The sequence below is a fragment of the Labeo rohita genome, chromosome 9 (assembly GCF_022985175.1).
Source record: "Labeo rohita strain BAU-BD-2019 chromosome 9, IGBB_LRoh.1.0, whole genome shotgun sequence".
Classification (NCBI taxonomy): domain Eukaryota; kingdom Metazoa; phylum Chordata; class Actinopteri; order Cypriniformes; family Cyprinidae; genus Labeo; species Labeo rohita.
The window spans coordinates 5760415-5773952 of NC_066877.1; the positions used below are offsets into that span (position 1 = coordinate 5760415).

The following is a 13538-nucleotide window of genomic DNA, read 5'->3' on the forward strand; positions in this document are numbered from 1 at the left end:
TGTTTATCACAAAATAAAATGAGAATTTTTTTCCATTTGTATACATGATAAAATCAATATATTTCTGATACTGGTCTTCTATGTTTCTTTCTGTGCTTGACTCTCTTCATCTACATGCCACTGTTTGAGCTCTTACCATGGTAAATTTGGGTCAGATGACAACATAAATAAGGTATGTTCAGTAATGCAAATGTTTATTACAATATAAATCAGACTATATTTTACATTTCTATACTTTATAAAATCAATGTATTTCTGATACTGGTCTTCTGTGTTTCTTTCTGTGCTTGGCTCTCTTCATCTACATGCCACTGTTTGAGCTTTTACCATGGTAAATGTGGGTCAGGTGATAACATTAAATCAACAAGGTATGTTCAATAACCTAAAGGTTTATCATTACATAAAATAAGACTGCTTTTCATTTGAAGACACCATAAAATCAATGCATTTCTGATACAGGAAAGTCTTTGTTCATCAGTAATCTTACCCTGAGAAATAAAATCTTTCAGAGTGTTACCAAACCACTCCACTTCACACTAAGCATGTATTCTGCAATAATGGTCAGCTTTCTGTACACTATCCTCTGCTAACATTACTGCAGAATCACTATTTCACCGTCAGTGCACTTGAATGTCCCTGCATTGTGAATAAAGGCTGAAATCAAACTCAAACAAAATCAACTGCTACACTAAACGCACCATTCTTACACCTTTTTTTCACACCTTTGCTTGTTAAGTACCACCACGCCTGCTGTAGTACCAGCTCTCTAATACAACACAAGCCTGGGTGTGAATGTGAAGGGACAATATTAATTGAACAGTGTTTTATGCTTGCAGATCCACTGGAAAATAGAGGCAGGTGAAAACAGCCCAGCTGAGCAGTGAAGATCACAGGCCTCCAGGACTGGCACGTCTGCATGGTGAGGTAAGTGAAAATAGCTTTTCTTCTCATCAGAGGCTTCATTCAAGGTCGGTCAAGCGAGAAGGAGCTTAGAGGGGCCTGTGTTATGCTTTTCTTTTTTGTATTTTAACTCGCTCTTTTCAAAGCAGAAAAAATACGGCTCCTATTTTTCATTACAGTATCTCTACTTGAAGAGGCGTACGTTATTAAAATATATCGCAGAGTTAAAATGATTGATTCAATGTGTTATACTTTGATTTGCCTAATACCGAGTGTTTAATGTTCGGTATTACAGATATAAAGTGGGATTGATAAAAACAGAGGGGGCATATCATAAATTCATTTCTACATAATAGATTTCGAATGAATCACTGGCTGTGTATAATTCCTGGAATTTATATCTATTTAATATGAAATATAACAGATAATGCAGTTGAAGGTATTCAAAAGCCTGTTTTCCTCAAGAAGGTCTATATATCTGTTAGCATTCCCATATATTTCAATGGCAGTAAGGCTAAAACAAGAAGATGATGAACATGTGAGAAAACCTGCTTCACTATCCAAACACAACAATTCTTTATTTCCCATTTAACACATCTTATAGAAAGACGAATAGCGTTGACTTTGTCACAGCCTGTTCACACAACAAACCTGCGATTCTCTGAGGCATCTCCCCTTCATCAGCTGCTCTCTGGGCAGGTTATGTGACTATAAGCTCTACCAGAAGGCCTACTGAATATTAATTGGCTATACGGCAGATGGTTCTCAATAGGGAGCAGGGTCTGCCCTGTGTCTGTCAGACCTCCAGGACCCATAAATGCATGTAAAACAAACAGCTTAATTGCATGTGAAAGGCTACTGAGTAGGGTTATACTCCTCGGTAGGGCACAAGGACAGAGCTACGGCTCTGTCTGAACATCATTGATCGCTAATGTGTCCTGCTTGGACCTGTTTGCTCGTTAGCAACATGGCCTGCGTTGAAATGTGAAGCTAATAATATGTTTAGAAGAGCATACTACCATGCTATTCATACTGATACTGCAATATGTAGCGTGTATGCTAAATGCTGAGAATTGGAGCACAGCTTGAGTGATAAAAAGTAGTACATGTTAGCATTCTTTTTAAAAAAGTACTTATAAACTGATATTTAAGCTGCTGCTGCTTCTTTTTCTGAGACTAAAGTACTTCCTCATAGAGTTTTTAAACTACCTTCAGACCGGTCTGACTCGGGTTGCCTATATCTTTTCTAACTGTTACAATTTTTGTCAAACAGACAATCAAAAGTACAAAAATTTACATAGACTTTAAGGGGGTGAAAACTTTTGAACAATAATTCTAATAGAGTATTTAAGCTTAATGACTATCCTAGGACAACATGCTAAAGCATGCTAGCAATGTGCTAAATCATGGTAGCAACTTGCTAAAACATGCTAGCAGTGTGTTGAAATGTGCTGTCAAAGGTAAAATCATGGTGGCAACATGCTAATTCATGTTAGCAATGTTGAAACGTTATCAGATGTTAAGTCATTTTAGCAGCTTGCTAACATTTTATTAGCGTTTGAATTAAATCTTCAAGCAAAAGTTAGTTCAAACTTGCAAACAAGCCAACATCAAACCTAATTTGCAAACTTCATTCATCTATTTATAGATATACACTACCAGTCAAAAGTTATTGAATATTAAGATTTTTAATGTTTTTAAAGACGTCTCTTCTGCCCACCAAGCCTGTATTTATTTGATCCAAAGTACAGCAATAACAGTCATTTTAAAAAAATATTTTTACTATTTAAAATAACTGTTTTCTATTTTTATATATTTTAAAATGTAATTTACTCCTGTGATTTCAAAGCTGAATTTGTAGCATCCTTACTCCAGTCACATGATGCTTCAGAAATCATTCTAATATTCTTATTTACTGCTCAGAAATAAACATTTATTATTATTATTATTATTATGTTGAAAACAGTTGAGTAGAATTTTTTCAGGTTTCTCTGATGAATTGAACATTCAGAAGAACAGCATTTATCTGAAATAGAAATCTTTTGTAACATTATAAATGTCTTTATCATCACTTTTGATTAATTTAATATAAAAGTGGTCAATTAGAATATTATAAATTTAATCCCGCCCACAGAAATTCTAATTGTTGGAGGGAGGGTAAGGACGAGGTGGGGGATTAGCCTAACCTTAGCAATGCAGCGTGGAGAACCGCTTTAACGAGCCGCAGCGCAGTGGGTATAAACACAAGCATTGACTGGAGTGGCCACTTCAGAGCTGTAACACGCCGCAGACGTGTGCAGTACAGGGGCTCAAAAGACATGCCGAAGCCGCAATCTACTCCGGTTGCCATGTCGGAGCCGTAATGCGCCACAGACATGTGCATAACGTGTGCACAGTGTAGATAGCTTCACTTATAACGTGAGTGTTTTTAAAAGGCATAAACTTGCACTAGAATAGGCTAGGCTAATCAGTAATGATGTTTTTTGATAATGCTAGGCTGCTTTTAGCCTTATGCTGGAGCTAGTTTCGGGCAATGAAACTATGTAAATAATTAAATACATTAGCACGATAATATCATGTATTGGCGATCTCGCAGGCTGACAATAGGACTCAACACTACTGTAGCATATTATTTACTCACCCTCCATGCATCCTAGGTGTATATGACTTCCTTCTTTCAGACGAATGCAATCGGAGTTATATTAAAATTTATCCTGGCACTCCCAAGCTTTAGAACGACATAGACTGGTGTTTCTCCTCATCAGTCCAAAACAAGTCTAATAATATGCATCCATCCATAATAAAAAGTGCCTCACATGGCTCCAGGGGGTCGATAAAGGCCTCCTGTAGTGAATCGATGCATTTTTGTAAGGAAAAATATCCATATCTAAAACATAAGAATCACTTTAATGTAGCTTGCGCTAACAGTTGTACACTGAACTTGCTTCTAAAACAGGGGGAGTGGCAGTACTGAAACACCGTCTAAGCTGTTCGCCAATCACAACACAGTGGGACAGCTAACCAATCACAACACATTTGGTTTTTCGGAAGGCGGGCCTTCATTAAACCTGGAAACTAATCGAGCCTCATGTGCCAGGCTGTACTTCTAAGATTTAAAGTGCAATACAAGTGCAATACAAGTGTGAAGTACACTTCTTTTTCCAAAGAATACTGTATCCCACAGTGCATTGTGCCTTGTCTGATCTTCTGTTTACAATGTGATAAATAAACTAAAAGTAATATCAGTACTTGAACTTTTTCTTGACTCGACTGATGGATGGATTATTATACTGCCAAGATTTAACACACCCATCCTATACTTACTGCACAGTGTGTAGTACATTTCAGAGCTAAACATTTTACCAGATACACAGCACATGACCATCAGAACTTTGAACTGAGTGGGTTCTAACACATACTGTAATACGAATTTTTATAATCACGGCGTGTGAGTGAGTGGAGAACTTTGAAAACATTTGTACAGTCTCTTTAAAAACACCTATCGTGTTGCCTGAATGTTGTTCTGAATGTTGTTCATGTGTCTACAATGACTGGAGAGGGATAATAAACTTCTATAGATGGTTGACAGTAATGGATTGTAAGACTGATTGTTCTTCTCAGGGAACATCTGTCAAACACCTCAAATATCTACTCCATGTTTTCTCTGCATAGAGAGCTTGTTGATGTGGGTTCACTTAGTGGAGAAGCCATATGAGTTCATTTATGAGCTACACAATCATTTTAAAGGGAAGAACTAGTAACTTGGTTAATTGTACATTATTGTGAAAAATAATGGTTTTAACAAGACCGTAATCTGATTTAAAAAGTACATATTGTTATTTTTTCTGGCAATCCCACAGAGCTTTCATGAGAAAAGGACAAAGAGTGAAACGGTAATCTGTATCAGATACGAGTCAGAACTAATGGTTTAGGTGTTTGTATAGATGGGTCTCAAAGAGTCTTAAACGTCTTTGTAGTTTTTTTTTTAAATCCAAACAAACTGTTACTTGCAACATGTTTGAGCTTGCGTTGTCTTCTCAGTATTCATGTAGGAACAGAAATAAACGCACATTGTGTTTAGATTATTAAGAAAAGAAAAAACAGATGGAGCCCCCGAGACAAAATAAGCCATTTTCTCATCATCCATCTGAGATACAACACCTACAGCCTATTTACACCTCTGCAGGATGCCTGTCTGTCTCTATGTGTGTGTGCGTGTGTTTTGGAGAAGATAGGAGATTCTTTGTGTTTTTCTCTGGTTCATTGGTCACATCTCTGGCAAATCCAGAAGGAACAACCACATAAATGACACACATGACAAATAAATAAAATAAAAAATGTATCTGGACACTTTATTGTCAGATGTTAGTGGAACGTGCTCACAGTTAATGTGATTAACTTCATCTGTGGACACTCTGTTAGCTTGGACACTTCTGTGAATTTGAGGGAAATAAAAGTATGATAGCTGGATGGATGGATGGATAGATAGAGGGATAGATACATAGATAGATACATAGATACATAGATAGATACATAGATACATAGATAGATACATAGATAGATGGATAGATGATGGATGGATAGATATATGGATAAACGGATGGATAGATGGATAGATAGATAGATAGATAGATAGATAGATAGATAGATAGATAGATAGATGGATGATATACTTTTTAATGTCAAATGCTTGTCTTGTCTTACTCTGCCTGAACTCTGTGTATTCTGCCTCAAGACAGTTAGGGTATGTCGAAAAATATATCGCTGTTTTACCTTCTTTTTTTTTTTTTTAAGGGTGTTTGATCTTCTTTGCATGTTCACTTTGCAAAGACTGGGTCAGAACTTCTGCAGCGATGTAGGATGATTTTGAAATGATTTTTGAAGTTGAAGGAGAAAATACGGTCAGAGTTTTTTGACATACCCTAACTGTCTTGAGCCAGAATACACAGAGTTCAGGCAGAGTAAGACAAGACGAGCATTTGAGATTAAAAAGTATTTAAATTGTATTGTTTTATTGAAAATAACCGGTCGTTTCGCTAGATAAGACCCTTCTTTTTTGGCTGGGATCGTTTACAACTGCATTTGGGATCGTTTGAAACCGCATTTAAACTGCATTTTGGAAGTTCAGAATCGGGAGAGTCCAATATATGGAGAAAAATCTTGAAATATTTTCTTCAAAAAACACAATTTCTTTATGACTAAAGAAAGAAAGACATGAACATCTTGGATGACAAGGGAGTGAGTACATGTGAATCTTTGTTTTGGAAGTGGACTCCTTTAACTAACATGAACGAACAACGAAAAGAATACAGTACATTACACTACTTATTAATCTTTGTTAATGTTAGTAAAAAAATATAGTTGTTCATGTTCATTCACAGTTCATTAACTAATGTTAACAAACACAGCTTGTGATTTTAATAATGCATTAGTAAATGCTACATTAACTTAGATTAATAAATGCTGTAGAAGTATTGTTCTTTCTTACTTCATGTTAACTACTGTAGTTAACTAATGAACCTTAATGTAAAGTGTTATCATTTTTTATTTGAATTGGAAGTATATTTAGTTTATATTTAGGTGTTTTAGTGCCATGTAGTTATTTTTATATATTTTTTTTTAAATCTAAGGTTATGAGAAAAAAGTCAAAATTATGAGAACAAAGTTGGAATACTACGAGAATAAACTCAAAATATTTTGAGAATAAAGTTGAAATATTTCTAGAATATTCTCAACATTTCAGCTTTATTCTCATAACTTTAAAGTCAAAATGTTTTGAAAATGAAGGCAAAACATTTTGAGAATGAAGTCAAAATTCCGAGAATTATTTCGTAGCAACGATATTAAGTTATAATATTTATATAGTATATTAGCCTGTTGCGTATGCAAATGGCCCGGATTGGGAGCACCGGGAGAAATTCCAAAAATCTCAGCTTTCAGTTTCAGTTTTATAGTGAAATACAAACAATATGTCTATTACATTAATGTGTTTTTCACGCTCTTTAATGTGAAGTGACAGATCACTGTATTAGTTTCAGTTTAAGCGGCATGTGAATCAGTCTTCTTTCCAGTTACAATAATGAGAATAATGAGATTCATTTAATTAAATTAGGCTATATTGTTGTTGTTGTTTTCATGCCTTCTGATGTCCCTTAACTTTAATATCTTGCTATAAACTTGAAATAAAGATAAAAAAACTCATTTTTGATTAATAATTTGTATTTTGTGAAAAAAATGACAGAATTTGAAAGCTGAGCTATGTTATATTAAAAACAACAAAGCACACAATTACTGTGATTACTGGGTGGCTGGCACACTACAAATAATGAATGCAAGACCTCAAATATTATGGCCAAACGTAATATATCTCAGAAAAGACAACAATATAATGTTAACGAGTTGGAGCCCACTTCCACCTTTAGAACGTTTTATTGTTGTTTTTAATTAAATGCATGTGAGGAATGAAAGCTTGGATGCCACAGACGTTTTTGAGGAGTAGATGCTGGAATTTTCACCAAGAAAACAGTATAATTGAATGAATTGATTCACATGAATACAGCGCTCTGTCACGACACACTAAAGAGCTTGAAAAACACATTGTTTGTATTTCGCTATAAAACTGACTTTGAAAGCTGAGACTTTTTATTAAAAGTCCAAAAAAAGTACCAAAAGCACAAAGCTTATTGCTATTATTAGTGCGCCAGCCCCCCACAAATAACGAATGCAATGGAAAAGGTGAAATATTATTTCCAACCCCGTGAGTATGTGTGTATTATTTCTGCTAAAAATCACACATATATTGAAAATTCCAGTGGCCTGACAACTTCTCCCGGTGCTCCAAATCTGGGCCATTTGCATGCGCAATATAGGCTCTACTCTCAAAACATTATAACTTAAATTTCTACGATTTAATTCTCTAAACATTTCGACTTTATTCTCATCATTTCAACCTTATTCCCAAAACATTTCGACTTATCGTAATTTCAACTTTATTGTCAATATTTCTACTTTATTCTTTAAAAATGTTGACTTTATTCTCGTAATTTTACATTTTTAATTTAAAAAAAAACAACACCTTTATTTTAAGGTCCAGTTCTCACTATTAACTAACTATTAACTGCTACTTTTGACTCAAGAAACTCATAATTGGCTCTTTATTAATAGTTAGTAAGGTAGTAGCAGAGGTTGCGTTAACCAAAAATTCTCAGTTATTGACAGAAATTTTTTATCAGTGACGGAAAAATCTGAAGGTCGTCCGTCATTTTGACAGATTACTCTAAGGGTGATCTATTGTAAATTTTAGTTGTAATTCCCATCCCTGTCTAGTTGGTGGCGACTGCGCTCCAGTGTGGCAGCTGAGCACGGGATACAGAACAAAAACAAAACTATCAAGAATGATTTCCCATGCTTTTGATTACGCACAGGCGAGTACACAGAAGCTACAACGATCTGTCACGCCACATTAAGGAGTGCCAAAACGGTATTATTGCTTGAATTGACAGAATTTGAAATCTGAGACTTTGTTTCATATCAAAAGAAACACAGAGCCTAGCCTATTGCTATTTATTGGAAGGAAGACGCATTATGTACTGTCCGTTCATCAACTGAAAACAGCATTGACCAAGAGATCGATTGTGATTTAAGAATCAACAATGGTTCATTCAAATCAGAATCTATTAAAATCGAGAAAAGGATTTTTGTTTTGTTGTTTTTTTTTTTTTTTTAACCCAGCCCTAGCGTATTTTGTTGTTTTTAAACACTGCGCTGTCGTCCTGTACCTTCGTGATTAAAAACGAAAATGTGAACAAAAATAAAAGCAATTAAATGTGTTATTCTAAATAAAATTAGAAATTTAAAATGACGGGCAATGATAAATTTTGACAGAATTTTTACGACCCTGTCTGTCAAAGTGATAGACAATGTTGAAGTTTAGGTCGAATCAGAGGATCTAAAATATAGTCATCCAGAATAAGGCATTAATATGTGCTTCATAAGTACTAATAAATAGCCCATATACTAGTTAACAGTGAGAATTGGTCCTTAAAAGTATTACAGTATTGTTAAAGTATTATTAGTATTATTAAAGTATTATAAAGTATTATTTTTATTTAAAAAATAAAAATAATATATGTTATATGATCACATTTGTTTTCTTCAGATGTGACATAATGAATGTATTTTCTTTGATCAAAATATATTGAGGGCAAAATCTATTTAACTAGATAGGTAGATACACATACTTCATTTACTCCACTTTTTTCTGTTGTTTCATAGCATTCATGCGTACTACAGCATCCTATCTGAGGCAGCGGCCTTGGTGGTAAAAGTGTCCTGACAGAGCAGGCCGTAGTTTACTTTCACCTTGAGTGAGCAGACACTGCCAGCGTCCAGATGGCCTCAGACAGAGTGTGAAGAAGACAAAGACAGAGATGAGAGCGAGAGAGAGAGAGAGAAAGAGAGAAAAAGAAAAAATACAAATTTGACATCCCATTCACCTTTCAGCCATCCATGTACAGCTCATCACTCACAGGCCCATTGTTGATGTTACTTTGAATGTATTATTCTACTAAACGGATAGTCCGCCGGTTCACATGATCCTTCATGTAAATGGCATACTGATAGGGTGAGTGTATCTTCTTCTACAAACATCCTAGACTGGGGACACAGTGTCCTTTGACAAATAACGGAAACCAAAAAGGCTTCTACGTCGCAGAGCTCTGATTTGTTTAACCAAGATGAAGTAAAAATCTACAGGACCATTTAACAACATCCCATAACCATCACAGTCACTGCATTATAGAGTGGTATTACATAAATAGCATGCAATTTGATGAGGTTAAATGGTTCGTTCACCTCACAGTGCGTGGGACAAGAAAAGAAAGGCTCTCAGCTGATTGTTTGATGACCTCCACCGGTTGACCAGGCTTAATAAGGTTGTATCAGCTGCCTGGAGCGAACAGACTGTTTTCAAAATAAGCAAATTCCTTCAGAGTTCGGTATTATGGTGGAGATCCACCCCCTCCCCCAAATCACCGCCGTCTTGTGCGTCCCTCACTGCCCGTCTGGTATGTCTTGAGGCAAACAAATAGACAAATATGTTAATTATATTTCTCAAGGGAGGAAGTTGTTTTTGGGAAAGCATGAGTATAAAATATCATAATGGCTGAGAAGGATTTGAATTTGAAGTCATCTCAGTAGCAGTTCATAATGTAGTGACCCAAATCCCAAAGCAACCATCACTTACGCGGTTTTTGTATTATTCCAGAGGCATGTCGGGGAGAATGTAACAGAGTGAGCTCTAATGCAACACCATCAGTTTAACCCCCGATTTTCATTCCTTTAGCTCATTTCTACAAATAATTTGTAAAATAATTGAAAAAATAAATAATTGTTATCTCAAAAACAAAGCAGAATGTGCATTTTCACTTTGTAGTGGTGTTATATACTAAATTATATCAGAGTATTTAAACAAATGCATTGAGTGAGTTATTCAGTGACTTACAGTTGAATTCAAAAGTTTACATACACCTTGCAGAATCTGCAAAATGTTAATTATTTTACCAAAATGAGAGGGAGCATACAAAATGCATACAAAATGTTATTTCTTATTTAGTACTGACCTGAATAAAATATTTGACATAAAAGACATTTACATATAGTCCACAAGAGAAAATAACAGTTTAATCTATAAAAATGACCCTGTTCAAAATTTTACACTTGATTCTTAATACTGTGTTGTTGCCTAATTGATCCACAGCTGTGTTTTGTTTGTTTGTTTGTTTGTTTGTTTTTTAAGTTGATAGTTGTTCAACAACTGAGGGACTCATATGCAACTATTACAGAAGGTTCTAATGCTCACTGATGCTCCAGAAGGAAAAATTATGCATTAAGAGCTGGGGGTGTAAACTTTTATACAGTATGAAGATGTGTGCATTTTTCTTATTTTGCCTAAATAGAATATTTTTTCAATTAGTACTGCCCTTTAGAAGGTACATTAGATACTTGCACGTTTCCCAGAAGGCAAAATAAGTTAAATTTACCCTGATCTTCAAATTCAAAAAGTTTTCGCCCCCCCAACTCTTAATGCATTGTGTTTCCTTCTGGAGAATTAGTGAGCGTTTGAACCTTCTGTAATAGCTGCATATAGTTGCCTCAGTTGTCCAAGGGACTCATGAACAACTATCACTAAAAAAAAACAAAAAAAAAACGCTGTGGATCATTCAGGTAACAACACAGTATTAAGTATCAAGCGTGTGTAAACTTTGACCTTTTGAATTTTTAGAAATTCAACTATTTTTTCTTGTGAACTATATGTAAACATCTTTTACGTGAAATATCTTACTCAGGTCAGTACTTATAAAGTTTATAAAGTTTTAAATATGGATTTTTTTTTTTTTTTACACAAACACATCGATTCACTTCAGAAGGCCATTATAACCTCCTGTAGTCATGTGGAGTGCTTTTTATGATGGATGGATGCACTTTATTGGACATTAAAATCTCAACAGCCATTCCCTGCCATTAAAAAGCATGGAAGAGCCAGGACATTTTTTGATTGTACAACTCTGATTGTATTCGTCTGAAAGAAGAAAGTCATATACTGTACACCTAGAATGGCTTGAAAGTGAGTAAATCAAGGGTTAGTTTTCATTTTTGTGTGAACTATCTCTTTAACAATTATGTCACACTTATCAGTCGCATTTACTAACTGCATCTTTGTCTCCCTTGGTCTAGTGGGGTGGTCTTGACCCAGGACAGTTAAAAAGAGAAATATTGAGGGAGGGCTGGTCTCCATCAAAGCAAAACATGTTACCGTATCCCAGACACCCTTACAAAAATGACTCTTACACATCTTAGATCGGCACAGGTTCAAACACACATCTGTATGTTTAAATCTCCCTACAAGGAATAACACTGATTACATTTGTAGGAATAATTGGAATGCCATCATGCAGCATACAGAAACACTTTTCACACAGATAGTAAAATGCAAGACTGGATTATGGTGGAGAGGAGGTCCCCTCGGCTCCTGGTGGGGGTGATGATGGCGGGTGTTGAAAGATTGATGTCAGTGCTGGTAATGAATCAGCCATTATCTGTGAAACCATGGTGTCCTTGAACTCCAAGGTTTGCCATATGTTGTAGAGGACAGAGGGTCTGCAGAAAGGTGAGCACCTTAATCAGTGCTGTTTCCTTGGCTCAATACAGGTCAGTGAGACCTTGGTGGATTTGAGACAAAGAAACCTCTTGGGACCAGTTTTTGGGTCCAGTAGCTGGTTCAGCGTGCTGAAAGCTCTTTTTACATCAGTAACCATTATTTAAACCACTATAACCAACTATTTTCAAATGGTGTAATTTAGTTTCATAGTAAGATGGCACCATCTTAGCAGCTTCTTTAGAAATGTAAATGGGAAAAAATAGTTTTATGTTATAAAAAAATGCATTTACTATACTTGTTTTCTTTAGGTTCATATAAACTATGAATTAAAGTTATTTATATGCAGCACATCACAGATGTGATACATAAACATTAGGGTAAAAATTACAAAGAAATATTTTTGCACATTTTAAAGACAGTTCAACTGTTTTACAGCTCTTTTTCCGGTAACAAAAATGAGGCAACCCTCTTGGAGAGAAATGTAGCAATGATAGATATAAAAAGTGTGTGCTAATGCATTGCTCCTCAACAAGCACATTTGTCCGTTAACACGTCTACTGCAAATGAACATGTACTTTGCAGACAAAACACAAGTCTAGGATCACACTCTTGAGTCCCTCTGTGAAAAAAGGTCTGATTGATTGTTTTTAATGTGCACGTACAATCTTAAAAGTATATTTCAAAACCTGCACTTGCAGATATATTAATGAAATGCTTGAAGTGTGCTTAAAGACAAAATGTTTTTAACACACTTAGGTACATGTTGAAAAGTGCACTTTATTATAGTGTTAAATTAAATTTAACACTATATGTGACCCTGGACCACAAAACCAAAAAAATGTATATTTATATGTCATTTGAAATTAATACATTAATACATTATAAATATACTAAGTTGTAAGTATATTATTTCTATAAAGCATTGTTTTTAAAAGTGCATTTCTTTTTCACAAGTGTCGTCATCCTGCGTGCAATTTAAACAAACAAAAGAGAGGAGTTGTGCATATCTGCCTGGACTGCATTAGGATTTGTCTGTTTGAAGTGAGTGAAACAATGTTCTACTGAGACTTTAAGTCCTATCCTCTTTCGCTTTTTTTCTGTGCTTATGAAGTGTAATTCAATTAGCTTTGTTTTCTTTTGTGACATAATGAATAATAGCAGCTTTAACATGTTAATGGATTAGTTCCAGTAAACAGTGTTTAAGACATTCACAGGCTACACTGGCATTGAGAAATAATAGATTAACTGAATTAATTTTGTTTTTCTCACAGAGTCTTTTTCTCTTTTGCTCACAGAGAGCAAACTCAGTGGGGAATTTACTAAGAATGAATTGTGTGGTTTTAGCACCCAGTTCACTGGAGAAATGCACATCAGGTAATGACGCAAACATGCCTTCCCTGCAGTGACAGAAATTCACTTTTCTCTTAAAGGGGTGATATTTGCCCACTTACTTTTTTGTTGTGAAATGCATATGTAGCAA

At 35.2% G+C, this 13538-nt stretch overlaps 1 long non-coding RNA gene across 1 annotated transcript; it reads left to right on the plus strand.

The window, feature by feature from the left end:
* Positions 1–257: 257 nt before the first annotated feature.
* Positions 258–13099, plus strand: LOC127171447 (uncharacterized). Its single transcript, XR_007828518.1, has 3 exons — positions 258–368; positions 837–924; positions 13013–13099. It is a non-coding gene; the product is annotated as an uncharacterized LOC127171447 (long non-coding RNA).
* Positions 13100–13538: the final 439 nt, after the last annotated feature.